This window comes from Anomaloglossus baeobatrachus, unplaced genomic scaffold, assembly GCF_048569485.1.
Source record: "Anomaloglossus baeobatrachus isolate aAnoBae1 unplaced genomic scaffold, aAnoBae1.hap1 Scaffold_4609, whole genome shotgun sequence".
Taxonomy (NCBI): domain Eukaryota; kingdom Metazoa; phylum Chordata; class Amphibia; order Anura; family Aromobatidae; genus Anomaloglossus; species Anomaloglossus baeobatrachus.
Genome location: NW_027443950.1, coordinates 19,246 through 31,771, shown reverse-complemented (window position 1 = coordinate 31,771; position 12,526 = coordinate 19,246). Strand labels below are relative to the sequence as shown.

The 12,526-nt window shown below is 46.3% G+C and overlaps 8 non-coding genes across 8 annotated transcripts; all 8 read right to left on the bottom strand.

Annotated features, from left to right (window-relative positions):
* Window positions 1-590: 590 nt before the first annotated feature.
* LOC142280666 (U2 spliceosomal RNA) lies at window positions 591-781 on the bottom strand. The gene has a single exon (XR_012742875.1). It is a non-coding gene; the product is annotated as a U2 spliceosomal RNA (small nuclear RNA).
* Window positions 782-2,166: 1,385 nt separating this feature from the next.
* LOC142280665 (U2 spliceosomal RNA) lies at window positions 2,167-2,357 on the bottom strand. The gene has a single exon (XR_012742874.1). It is a non-coding gene; the product is annotated as a U2 spliceosomal RNA (small nuclear RNA).
* A 1,393-nt stretch (window positions 2,358-3,750) lies between these two features.
* LOC142280669 (U2 spliceosomal RNA) lies at window positions 3,751-3,939 on the bottom strand. The gene has a single exon (XR_012742877.1). It is a non-coding gene; the product is annotated as a U2 spliceosomal RNA (small nuclear RNA).
* Window positions 3,940-5,323: 1,384 nt separating this feature from the next.
* On the bottom strand, window positions 5,324-5,514 carry LOC142280664 (U2 spliceosomal RNA). The gene has a single exon (XR_012742873.1). It is a non-coding gene; the product is annotated as a U2 spliceosomal RNA (small nuclear RNA).
* A 1,387-nt stretch (window positions 5,515-6,901) lies between these two features.
* LOC142280668 (U2 spliceosomal RNA) lies at window positions 6,902-7,091 on the bottom strand. Its single transcript, XR_012742876.1, has one exon. It is a non-coding gene; the product is annotated as a U2 spliceosomal RNA (small nuclear RNA).
* A 1,387-nt stretch (window positions 7,092-8,478) lies between these two features.
* LOC142280662 (U2 spliceosomal RNA) lies at window positions 8,479-8,669 on the bottom strand. Its single transcript, XR_012742871.1, has one exon. It is a non-coding gene; the product is annotated as a U2 spliceosomal RNA (small nuclear RNA).
* A 1,387-nt stretch (window positions 8,670-10,056) lies between these two features.
* LOC142280661 (U2 spliceosomal RNA) lies at window positions 10,057-10,247 on the bottom strand. The gene has a single exon (XR_012742870.1). It is a non-coding gene; the product is annotated as a U2 spliceosomal RNA (small nuclear RNA).
* Window positions 10,248-11,634: 1,387 nt separating this feature from the next.
* Window positions 11,635-11,825, bottom strand: LOC142280660 (U2 spliceosomal RNA). The gene has a single exon (XR_012742869.1). It is a non-coding gene; the product is annotated as a U2 spliceosomal RNA (small nuclear RNA).
* Window positions 11,826-12,526: the final 701 nt, after the last annotated feature.

Here is a 12,526-nt window from a genome sequence, read left to right as displayed (position 1 = left end):
TATGAGGCTTCGCAGTAGGTTGCAAACATTCATCACCCATGACTTTCCCCAATTGAGCTCAGAAGCTCAATGTCTATCATGACCTCTCTTTTAGAATGTCCAAGAGCAAGCAAACTATTCCTCCAGGAGAGGGCGCCAACAGACTACTAAAGAGATCATCATTACTCAAAGAAAACCCCAAAAACCAATGCATGATAGGAATAAACAGGTAACTTTCTTTGGAGTGGAAGCGGAGAGATCGCACCAGATGCCAATTCTAGATGTTATCACACCTGTGGTCACTGCAGCAGCAGGTGAATCCACTTTGTCCAAAAGGGATCTATTCCATTCAATTGCAAATGATCTAGATAAGACAGAGAACTGCAGCACGGGGACATAGCCGAGTTGGTCAGGTTGAGTGGTGATGAGTTTGCTATTTGGATGAATAAAGAAAGTCAAAAGTGTGAAAGATAAAAAACAAAAGGAGGAAGTGTGAAAAGTGAATGGGCCAAATTGAGGTGCATATGAAGACGTATGCTTTCTTCCAATTCATTAAATCGGGCTAATATGAATCAGGTGAATTGAGTTCTGCTTTTGGAAACTGGGTTAAGAAGGGGTGCACCGTTCCTGGAGGTACTGCAATACCAGGTCAATGCGTGGAGTGGACAGAGCAAGCTCTTTTTCCATCTCCCTGTTCTAAAAATCCATTTAATATATGGTCCCCAGATAGGGGACGTATCAGATATTAAACTGATAAGAACAGATACTACACTTGATCTTAGCCAAAAGGCCGAGAAGCGATAACCAGAATTGGTTTGGGCCTCGAGTGGCACCCTGGCCTATGCCGGACACATCTTAGGGAGAGAGAGCGAGAGGGAGACAAACCCACGCCTACACAAGACATTTTGTCACCCAAGCCAACCCTTGAAAAGGCTGCTTTGCAGAGCCAAAACAAGAAGAATGGTGCGTTTTGCAGCCGCCGCCCACTGCAATGAATCTGAATAACTCCTCCTTTAGGGCGCAAGCAACTCCCCTCCCCCTTGCAGTCTTTCCAATTCACGATACAAAAAGACGGACAGGACAGGTTGCCTGACTTTCCGTCACTGCCACCCTTTGCCATCCTTACCCGTAGAAAGCCCTTTCATCATCCCCAAACCTAATCTTTTCCCTTTCCTTCCAGCCCCCAAACCCTGCCCTCTGTACCTTTCTCACCACCCGCTTCCTTCTCCTGTCATCCCCCCTACCACCCGGGAAAAAAAGAGATTGCCCCCTCCTTCCACTAGCCCACCCTCCCACCCAAAGAACAACTTCTTCTGCGCAGCTTGTTTTCTAGGCAGCAGCGCTATTGTGATGTCATCGGGGGGCATTGTGACAAGCCGCCAGTGTTCCGTCTCTTCATGTTGTGCACAGTTCAAACGGAAAATACATCAACAGGCAGACTACAGAAAAGCTTACTATCAAAGGTTAGAGGGGGGCTTTCTCAGAGGGCTTTTTACAGTTTTTCTATTCCCAATTAGCCGTTTAAGTGTACTTATTGAAAGTAGTAATTCTTTCATAGGCCGCCCTTTCTTAGTATTTGACGTTCCTTATATTGCGGTATGAGGCTTCGCAGTAGGTTGCAAACATTCATCACCCATGACTTTCCCCAATTGAGCTCAGAAGCTCAATGTCTATCATGACCTCTCTTTTAGAATGTCCAAGAGCAAGCAAACTATTCCTCCAGGAGAGGGCGCCAACAGACTACTAAAGAGATCATCATTACTCAAAGAAAACCCCAAAAACCAATGCATGATAGGAATAAACAGGTAACTTTCTTTGGAGTGGAAGCGGAGAGATCGCACCAGATGCCAATTCTAGATGTTATCACACCTGTGGTCACTGCAGCAGCAGGTGAATCCACTTTGTCCAAAAGGGATCTATTCCATTCAATTGCAAATGATCTAGATAAGACAGAGAACTGCAGCACGGGGACATAGCCGAGTTGGTCAGGTTGAGTGGTGATGAGTTTGCTATTTGGATGAATAAAGAAAGTCAAAAGTGTGAAAGATAAAAAACAAAAGGAGGAAGTGTGAAAAGTGAATGGGCCAAATTGAGGTGCATATGAAGACGTATGCTTTCTTCCAATTCATTAAATCGGGCTAATATGAATCAGGTGAATTGAGTTCTGCTTTTGGAAACTGGGTTAAGAAGGGGTGCACCGTTCCTGGAGGTACTGCAATACCAGGTCAATGCGTGGAGTGGACAGAGCAAGCTCTTTTTCCATCTCCCTGTTCTAAAAATCCATTTAATATATGGTCCCCAGATAGGGGACGTATCAGATATTAAACTGATAAGAACAGATACTACACTTGATCTTAGCCAAAAGGCCGAGAAGCGATAACCAGAATTGGTTTGGGCCTCGAGTGGCACCCTGGCCTATGCCGGACACATCTTAGGGAGAGAGAGCGAGAGGGAGACAAACCCACGCCTACACAAGACATTTTGTCACCCAAGCCAACCCTTGAAAAGGCTGCTTTGCAGAGCCAAAACAAGAAGAATGGTGCGTTTTGCAGCCGCCGCCCACTGCAATGAATCTGAATAACTCCTCCTTTAGGGCGCAAGCAACTCCCCTCCCCCTTGCAGTCTTTCCAATTCACGATACAAAAAGACGGACAGGACAGGTTGCCTGACTTTCCGTCACTGCCACCCTTTGCCATCCTTACCCGTAGAAAGCCCTTTCATCATCCCCAAACCCTAATCTTTTCCCTTTCCTTCCCAGCCCCCAAACCCTGCCCTCTGTACCTTTCTCACCACCCGCTTCCCTTCTCCTGTCATCCCCCTACCACCCGGGAAAAAAAGAGATTGCCCCCTCCTTCCACTAGCCCACCCTCCCACCCAAAGAACAACTTCTTCTGCGCAGCTTGTTTTCTAGGCAGCAGCGCTATTGTGATGTCATCGGGGGGCATTGTGACAAGCCGCCAGTGTTCCGTCTCTTCATGTTGTGCACAGTTCAAACGGAAAATACATCAACAGGCAGACTACAGAAAAGCTTACTATCAAAGGTTAGAGGGGGGCTTTCTCAGAGGGCTTTTTACAGTTTTTCTATTCCCAATTAGCCGTTTAAGTGTACTTATTGAAAGTAGTAATTCTTTCATAGGCCGCCCTTTCTTAGTATTTGACGTTCCTTATATTGCGGTATGAGGCTTCGCAGTAGGTTGCAAACATTCATCACCCATGACTTTCCCCAATTGAGCTCAGAAGCTCAATGTCTATCATGACCTCTCTTTTAGAATGTCCAAGAGCAAGCAAACTATTCCTCCAGGAGAGGGCGCCAACAGACTACTAAAGAGATCATCATTACTCAAAGAAAACCCCAAAAACCAATGCATGATAGGAATAAACAGGTAACTTTCTTTGGAGTGGAAGCGGAGAGATCGCACCAGATGCCAATTCTAGATGTTATCACACCTGTGGTCACTGCAGCAGCAGGTGAATCCACTTTGTCCAAAAGGGATCTATGATCTATTCCATTCAATTGCAAATGATCTAGATAAGACAGAGAACTGCAGCACGGGGACATAGCCGAGTTGGTCAGGTTGAGTGGTGATGAGTTTGCTATTTGGATGAATAAAGAAAGTCAAAAGTGTGAAAGATAAAAAACAAAAGGAGGAAGTGTGAAAAGTGAATGGGCCAAATTGAGGTGCATATGAAGACGTATGCTTTCTTCCAATTCATTAAATCGGGCTAATATGAATCAGGTGAATTGAGTTCTGCTTTGGAAACTGGGTTAAGAAGGGGTGCACCGTTCTGGAGGTACTGCAATACCAGGTCAATGCGTGGAGTGGACAGAGCAAGCTCTTTTTCCATCTCCCTGTTCTAAAATCCATTTAATATATGGTCCCCAGATAGGGGACGTATCAGATATTAAACTGATAAGAACAGATACTACACTTGATCTTAGCCAAAAGGCCGAGAAGCGATAACCAGAATTGGTTTGGGCCTCGAGTGGCACCCTGGCCTATGCCGGACACATCTTAGGGAGAGAGAGCGAGAGGGAGACAAACCCACGCCTACACAAGACATTTTGTCACCCAAGCCAACCCTTGAAAAGGCTGCTTTGCAGAGCCAAAACAAGAAGAATGGTGCGTTTTGCAGCCGCCGCCCACTGCAATGAATCTGAATAACTCCTCCTTTAGGGCGCAAGCAACTCCCTCCCCCTTGCAGTCTTTCCAATTCACGATACAAAAGACGGACAGGACAGGTTGCCTGACTTTCCGTCACTGCCACCCTTTGCCATCCTTACCCGTAGAAAGCCCTTTCATCATCCCCAAACCCTAATCTTTTCCCTTTCCTTCCCAGCCCCCAAACCCTGCCCTCTGTACCTTTCTCACCACCCGCTTCCCTTCTCCTGTCATCCCCCTACCACCCGGGAAAAAAAGAGATTGCCCCCTCCTTCCACTAGCCCACCCTCCCACCCAAAGAACAACTTCTTCTGCGCAGCTTGTTTTCTAGGCAGCAGCGCTATTGTGATGTCATCGGGGGGCATTGTGACAAGCCGCCAGTGTTCCGTCTCTTCATGTTGTGCACAGTTCAAACGGAAAATACATCAACAGGCAGACTACAGAAAAGCTTACTATCAAAGGTTAGAGGGGGGCTTTCTCAGAGGGCTTTTTACAGTTTTTCTATTCCCAATTAGCCGTTTAAGTGTACTTATTGAAAGTAGTAATTCTTTCATAGGCCGCCCTTTCTTAGTATTTGACGTTCCTTATATTGCGGTATGAGGCTTCGCAGTAGGTTGCAAACATTCATCACCCATGACTTTCCCCAATTGAGCTCAGAAGCTCAATGTCTATCATGACCTCTCTTTTAGAATGTCCAAGAGCAAGCAAACTATTCCTCCAGGAGAGGGCGCCAACAGACTACTAAAGAGATCATCATTACTCAAAGAAAACCCCAAAAACCAATGCATGATAGGAATAAACAGGTAACTTTCTTTGGAGTGGAAGCGGAGAGATCGCACCAGATGCCAATTCTAGATGTTATCACACCTGTGGTCACTGCAGCAGCAGGTGAATCCACTTTGTCCAAAAGGGATCTATTCCATTCAATTGCAAATGATCTAGATAAGACAGAGAACTGCAGCACGGGGACATAGCCGAGTTGGTCAGGTTGAGTGGTGATGAGTTTGCTATTTGGATGAATAAAGAAAGTCAAAAGTGTGAAAGATAAAAAACAAAAGGAGGAAGTGTGAAAAGTGAATGGGCCAAATTGAGGTGCATATGAAGACGTATGCTTTCTTCCAATTCATTAAATCGGGCTAATATGAATCAGGTGAATTGAGTTCTGCTTTTGGAAACTGGTTAAGAAGGGGTGCACCGTTCCTGGAGGTACTGCAATACCAGGTCAATGCGTGGAGTGGACAGAGCAAGCTCTTTTTCCATCTCCCTGTTCTAAAAATCCATTTAATATATGGTCCCCAGATAGGGGACGTATCAGATATTAAACTGATAAGAACAGATACTACACTTGATCTTAGCCAAAAGGCCGAGAAGCGATAACCAGAATTGGTTTGGGCCTCGAGTGGCACCCTGGCCTATGCCGGACACATCTTAGGGAGAGAGAGCGAGAGGGAGACAAACCCACGCCTACACAAGACATTTTGTCACCCAAGCCAACCCTTGAAAAGGCTGCTTTGCAGAGCCAAAACAAGAAGAATGGTGCGTTTTGCAGCCGCCGCCCACTGCAATGAATCTGAATAACTCCTCCTTTAGGGCGCAAGCAACTCCCCTCCCCCTTGCAGTCTTCCAATTCACGATACAAAAAGACGGACAGGACAGGTTGCCTGACTTTCCGTCACTGCCACCCTTTGCCATCCTTACCCGTAGAAAGCCCTTTCATCATCCCCAAACCCTAATCTTTTCCCTTTCCTTCCCAGCCCCCAAACCCTGCCCTCTGTACCTTTCTCACCACCCGCTTCCCTTCTCCTGTCATCCCCCTACCACCCGGGAAAAAAAGAGATTGCCCCCTCCTTCCACTAGCCCCACCCTCCCCACCCAAAGAACAACTTCTTCTGCGCAGCTTGTTTTCTAGCAGCAGCGCTATTGTGATGTCATCGGGGGGCATTGTGACAAGCCGCCAGTGTTCCGTCTCTTCATGTTGTGCACAGTTCAAACGGAAAATACATCAACAGGCAGACTACAGAAAAGCTTACTATCAAAGGTTAGAGGGGGGCTTTCTCAGAGGGCTTTTTACAGTTTTTCTATTCCCAATTAGCCGTTTAAGTGTACTTATTGAAAGTAGTAATTCTTTCATAGGCCGCCCTTTCTTAGTATTTGACGTTCCTTATATTGCGGTATGAGGCTTCGCAGTAGGTTGCAAACATTCATCACCCATGACTTTCCCCAATTGAGCTCAGAAGCTCAATGTCTATCATGACCTCTCTTTTAGAATGTCCAAGAGCAAGCAAACTATTCCTCCAGGAGAGGGCGCCAACAGACTACTAAAGAGATCATCATTACTCAAAGAAAACCCCAAAAACCAATGCATGATAGGAATAAACAGGTAACTTTCTTTGGAGTGGAAGCGGAGAGATCGCACCAGATGCCAATTCTAGATGTTATCACACCTGTGGTCACTGCAGCAGCAGGTGAATCCACTTTGTCCAAAAGGGATCTATTCCATTCAATTGCAAATGATCTAGATAAGACAGAGAACTGCAGCACGGGGACATAGCCGAGTTGGTCAGGTTGAGTGGTGATGAGTTTGCTATTTGGATGAATAAAGAAAGTCAAAAGTGTGAAAGATAAAAAACAAAAGGAGGAAGTGTGAAAAGTGAATGGGCCAAATTGAGGTGCATATGAAGACGTATGCTTTCTTCCAATTCATTAAATCGGGCTAATATGAATCAGGTGAATTGAGTTCTGCTTTTGGAAACTGGGTTAAGAAGGGGTGCACCGTTCCTGGAGGTACTGCAATACCAGGTCAATGCGTGGAGTGGACAGAGCAAGCTCTTTTTCCATCTCCCTGTTCTAAAAATCCATTTAATATATGGTCCCCAGATAGGGGACGTATCAGATATTAAACTGATAAGAACAGATACTACACTTGATCTTAGCCAAAGGCCGAGAAGCGATAACCAGAATTGGTTTGGGCCTCGAGTGGCACCCTGGCCTATGCCGGACACATCTTAGGGAGAGAGAGCGAGAGGGAGACAAACCCACGCCTACACAAGACATTTTGTCACCCAAGCCAACCCTTGAAAAGGCTGCTTTGCAGAGCCAAAACAAGAAGAATGGTGCGTTTTGCAGCCGCCGCCCACTGCAATGAATCTGAATAACTCCTCCTTTAGGGCGCAAGCAACTCCCCTCCCCCTTGCAGTCTTTCCAATTCACGATACAAAAAGACGGACAGGACAGGTTGCCTGACTTTCCGTCACTGCCACCCTTTGCCATCCTTACCCGTAGAAAGCCCTTTCATCATCCCCAAACCCTAATCTTTTCCCTTTCCTTCCCAGCCCCCAAACCCTGCCCTCTGTACCTTTCTCACCACCCGCTTCCCTTCTCCTGTCATCCCCCTACCACCCGGGAAAAAAAGAGATTGCCCCCTCCTTCCACTAGCCCACCCTCCCACCCAAAGAACAACTTCTTCTGCGCAGCTTGTTTTCTAGGCAGCAGCGCTATTGTGATGTCATCGGGGGGCATTGTGACAAGCCGCCAGTGTTCCGTCTCTTCATGTTGTGCACAGTTCAAACGGAAAATACATCAACAGGCAGACTACAGAAAAGCTTACTATCAAAGGTTAGAGGGGGGCTTTCTCAGAGGGCTTTTTACAGTTTTTCTATTCCCAATTAGCCGTTTAAGTGTACTTATTGAAAGTAGTAATTCTTTCATAGGCCGCCCTTTCTTAGTATTTGACGTTCCTTATATTGCGGTATGAGGCTTCGCAGTAGGTTGCAAACATTCATCACCCATGACTTTCCCCAATTGAGCTCAGAAGCTCAATGTCTATCATGACCTCTCTTTTAGAATGTCCAAGAGCAAGCAAACTATTCCTCCAGGAGAGGGCGCCAACAGACTACTAAAGAGATCATCATTACTCAAAGAAAACCCCAAAAACCAATGCATGATAGGAATAAACAGGTAACTTTCTTTGGAGTGGAAGCGGAGAGATCGCACCAGATGCCAATTCTAGATGTTATCACACCTGTGGTCACTGCAGCAGCAGGTGAATCCACTTTGTCCAAAAGGGATCTATTCCATTCAATTGCAAATGATCTAGATAAGACAGAGAACTGCAGCACGGGGACATAGCCGAGTTGGTCAGGTTGAGTGGTGATGAGTTTGCTATTTGGATGAATAAAGAAAGTCAAAAGTGTGAAAGATAAAAAACAAAAGGAGGAAGTGTGAAAAGTGAATGGGCCAAATTGAGGTGCATATGAAGACGTATGCTTTCTTCCAATTCATTAAATCGGGCTAATATGAATCAGGTGAATTGAGTTCTGCTTTTGGAAACTGGGTTAAGAAGGGGTGCACCGTTCCTGGAGGTACTGCAATACCAGGTCAATGCGTGGAGTGGACAGAGCAAGCTCTTTTTCCATCTCCCTGTTCTAAAAATCCATTTAATATATGGTCCCCAGATAGGGGACGTATCAGATATTAAACTGATAAGAACAGATACTACACTTGATCTTAGCCAAAAGGCCGAGAAGCGATAACCAGAATTGGTTTGGGCCTCGAGTGGCACCCTGGCCTATGCCGGACACATCTTAGGGAGAGAGAGCGAGAGGGAGACAAACCCACGCCTACACAAGACATTTTGTCACCCAAGCCAACCCTTGAAAAGGCTGCTTTGCAGAGCCAAAACAAGAAGAATGGTGCGTTTTGCAGCCGCCGCCCACTGCAATGAATCTGAATAACTCCTCCTTTAGGGCGCAAGCAACTCCCCTCCCCCTTGCAGTCTTTCCAATTCACGATACAAAAAGACGGACAGGACAGGTTGCCTGACTTTCCGTCACTGCCACCCTTTGCCATCCTTACCCGTAGAAAGCCCTTTCATCATCCCCAAACCCTAATCTTTTCCCTTTCCTTCCCAGCCCCCAAACCCTGCCCTCTGTACCTTTCTCACCACCCGCTTCCCTTCTCCTGTCATCCCCCTACCACCCGGGAAAAAAAGAGATTGCCCCCTCCTTCCACTAGCCCACCCTCCCACCCAAAGAACAACTTCTTCTGCGCAGCTTGTTTTCTAGGCAGCAGCGCTATTGTGATGTCATCGGGGGGCATTGTGACAAGCCGCCAGTGTTCCGTCTCTTCATGTTGTGCACAGTTCAAACGGAAAATACATCAACAGGCAGACTACAGAAAAGCTTACTATCAAAGGTTAGAGGGGGGCTTTCTCAGAGGGCTTTTTACAGTTTTTCTATTCCCAATTAGCCGTTTAAGTGTACTTATTGAAAGTAGTAATTCTTTCATAGGCCGCCCTTTCTTAGTATTTGACGTTCCTTATATTGCGGTATGAGGCTTCGCAGTAGGTTGCAAACATTCATCACCCATGACTTTCCCCAATTGAGCTCAGAAGCTCAATGTCTATCATGACCTCTCTTTTAGAATGTCCAAGAGCAAGCAAACTATTCCTCCAGGAGAGGGCGCCAACAGACTACTAAAGAGATCATCATTACTCAAAGAAAACCCCAAAAACCAATGCATGATAGGAATAAACAGGTAACTTTCTTTGGAGTGGAAGCGGAGAGATCGCACCAGATGCCAATTCTAGATGTTATCACACCTGTGGTCACTGCAGCAGCAGGTGAATCCACTTTGTCCAAAAGGGATCTATTCCATTCAATTGCAAATGATCTAGATAAGACAGAGAACTGCAGCACGGGGACATAGCCGAGTTGGTCAGGTTGAGTGGTGATGAGTTTGCTATTTGGATGAATAAAGAAAGTCAAAAGTGTGAAAGATAAAAAACAAAAGGAGGAAGTGTGAAAAGTGAATGGGCCAAATTGAGGTGCATATGAAGACGTATGCTTTCTTCCAATTCATTAAATCGGGCTAATATGAATCAGGTGAATTGAGTTCTGCTTTTGGAAACTGGGTTAAGAAGGGGTGCACCGTTCCTGGAGGTACTGCAATACCAGGTCAATGCGTGGAGTGGACAGAGCAAGCTCTTTTTCCATCTCCCTGTTCTAAAAATCCATTTAATATATGGTCCCCAGATAGGGGACGTATCAGATATTAAACTGATAAGAACAGATACTACACTTGATCTTAGCCAAAAGGCCGAGAAGCGATAACCAGAATTGGTTTGGGCCTCGAGTGGCACCCTGGCCTATGCCGGACACATCTTAGGGAGAGAGAGCGAGAGGGAGACAAACCCACGCCTACACAAGACATTTTGTCACCCAAGCCAACCCTTGAAAAGGCTGCTTTGCAGAGCCAAAACAAGAAGAATGGTGCGTTTTGCAGCCGCCGCCCACTGCAATGAATCTGAATAACTCCTCCTTTAGGGCGCAAGCAACTCCCCTCCCCCTTGCAGTCTTTCCAATTCACGATACAAAAAGACGGACAGGACAGGTTGCCTGACTTTCCGTCACTGCCACCCTTTGCCATCCTTACCCGTAGAAAGCCCTTTCATCATCCCCAAACCCTAATCTTTTCCCTTTCCTTCCCAGCCCCCAAACCCTGCCCTCTGTACCTTTCTCACCACCCGCTTCCCTTCTCCTGTCATCCCCCTACCACCCGGGAAAAAAAGAGATTGCCCCCTCCTTCCACTAGCCCACCCTCCCACCCAAAGAACAACTTCTTCTGCGCAGCTTGTTTTCTAGGCAGCAGCGCTATTGTGATGTCATCGGGGGGCATTGTGACAAGCCGCCAGTGTTCCGTCTCTTCATGTTGTGCACAGTTCAAACGGAAAATACATCAACAGGCAGACTACAGAAAAGCTTACTATCAAAGGTTAGAGGGGGGCTTTCTCAGAGGGCTTTTTACAGTTTTTCTATTCCCAATTAGCCGTTTAAGTGTACTTATTGAAAGTAGTAATTCTTTCATAGGCCGCCCTTTCTTAGTATTTGACGTTCCTTATATTGCGGTATGAGGCTTCGCAGTAGGTTGCAAACATTCATCACCCATGACTTTCCCCAATTGAGCTCAGAAGCTCAATGTCTATCATGACCTCTCTTTTAGAATGTCCAAGAGCAAGCAAACTATTCCTCCAGGAGAGGGCGCCAACAGACTACTAAAGAGATCATCATTACTCAAAGAAAACCCCAAAAACCAATGCATGATAGGAATAAACAGGTAACTTTCTTTGGAGTGGAAGCGGAGAGATCGCACCAGATGCCAATTCTAGATGTTATCACACCTGTGGTCACTGCAGCAGCAGGTGAATCCACTTTGTCCAAAAGGGATCTATTCCATTCAATTGCAAATGATCTAGATAAGACAGAGAACTGCAGCACGGGGACATAGCCGAGTTGGTCAGGTTGAGTGGTGATGAGTTTGCTATTTGGATGAATAAAGAAAGTCAAAAGTGTGAAAGATAAAAAACAAAAGGAGGAAGTGTGAAAAGTGAATGGGCCAAATTGAGGTGCATATGAAGACGTATGCTTTCTTCCAATTCATTAAATCGGGCTAATATGAATCAGGTGAATTGAGTTCTGCTTTTGGAAACTGGGTTAAGAAGGGGTGCACCGTTCCTGGAGGTACTGCAATACCAGGTCAATGCGTGGAGTGGACAGAGCAAGCTCTTTTTCCATCTCCCTGTTCTAAAAATCCATTTAATATATGGTCCCCAGATAGGGGACGTATCAGATATTAAACTGATAAGAACAGATACTACACTTGATCTTAGCCAAAAGGCCGAGAAGCGATAACCAGAATTGGTTTGGGCCTCGAGTGGCACCCTGGCCTATGCCGGACACATCTTAGGGAGAGAGAGCGAGAGGGAGACAAACCCACGCCTACACAAGACATTTTGTCACCCAAGCCAACCCTTGAAAAGGCTGCTTTGCAGAGCCAAAACAAGAAGAATGGTGCGTTTTGCAGCCGCCGCCCACTGCAATGAATCTGAATAACTCCTCCTTTAGGGCGCAAGCAACTCCCCTCCCCCTTGCAGTCTTTCCAATTCACGATACAAAAAGACGGACAGGACAGGTTGCCTGACTTTCCGTCACTGCCACCCTTTGCCATCCTTACCCGTAGAAAGCCCTTTCATCATCCCCAAACCCTAATCTTTTCCCTTTCCTTCCCAGCCCCCAAACCCTGCCCTCTGTACCTTTCTCACCACCCGCTTCCCTTCTCCTGTCATCCCCCTACCACCCGGGAAAAAAAGAGATTGCCCCCTCCTTCCACTAGCCCACCCTCCCACCCAAAGAACAACTTCTTCTGCGCAGCTTGTTTTCTAGGCAGCAGCGCTATTGTGATGTCATCGGGGGGCATTGTGACAAGCCGCCAGTGTTCCGTCTCTTCATGTTGTGCACAGTTCAAACGGAAAATACATCAACAGGCAGACTACAGAAAAGCTTACTATCAAAGGTTAGAGGGGGGCTTTCTCAGAGGGCTTTTTACAGTTT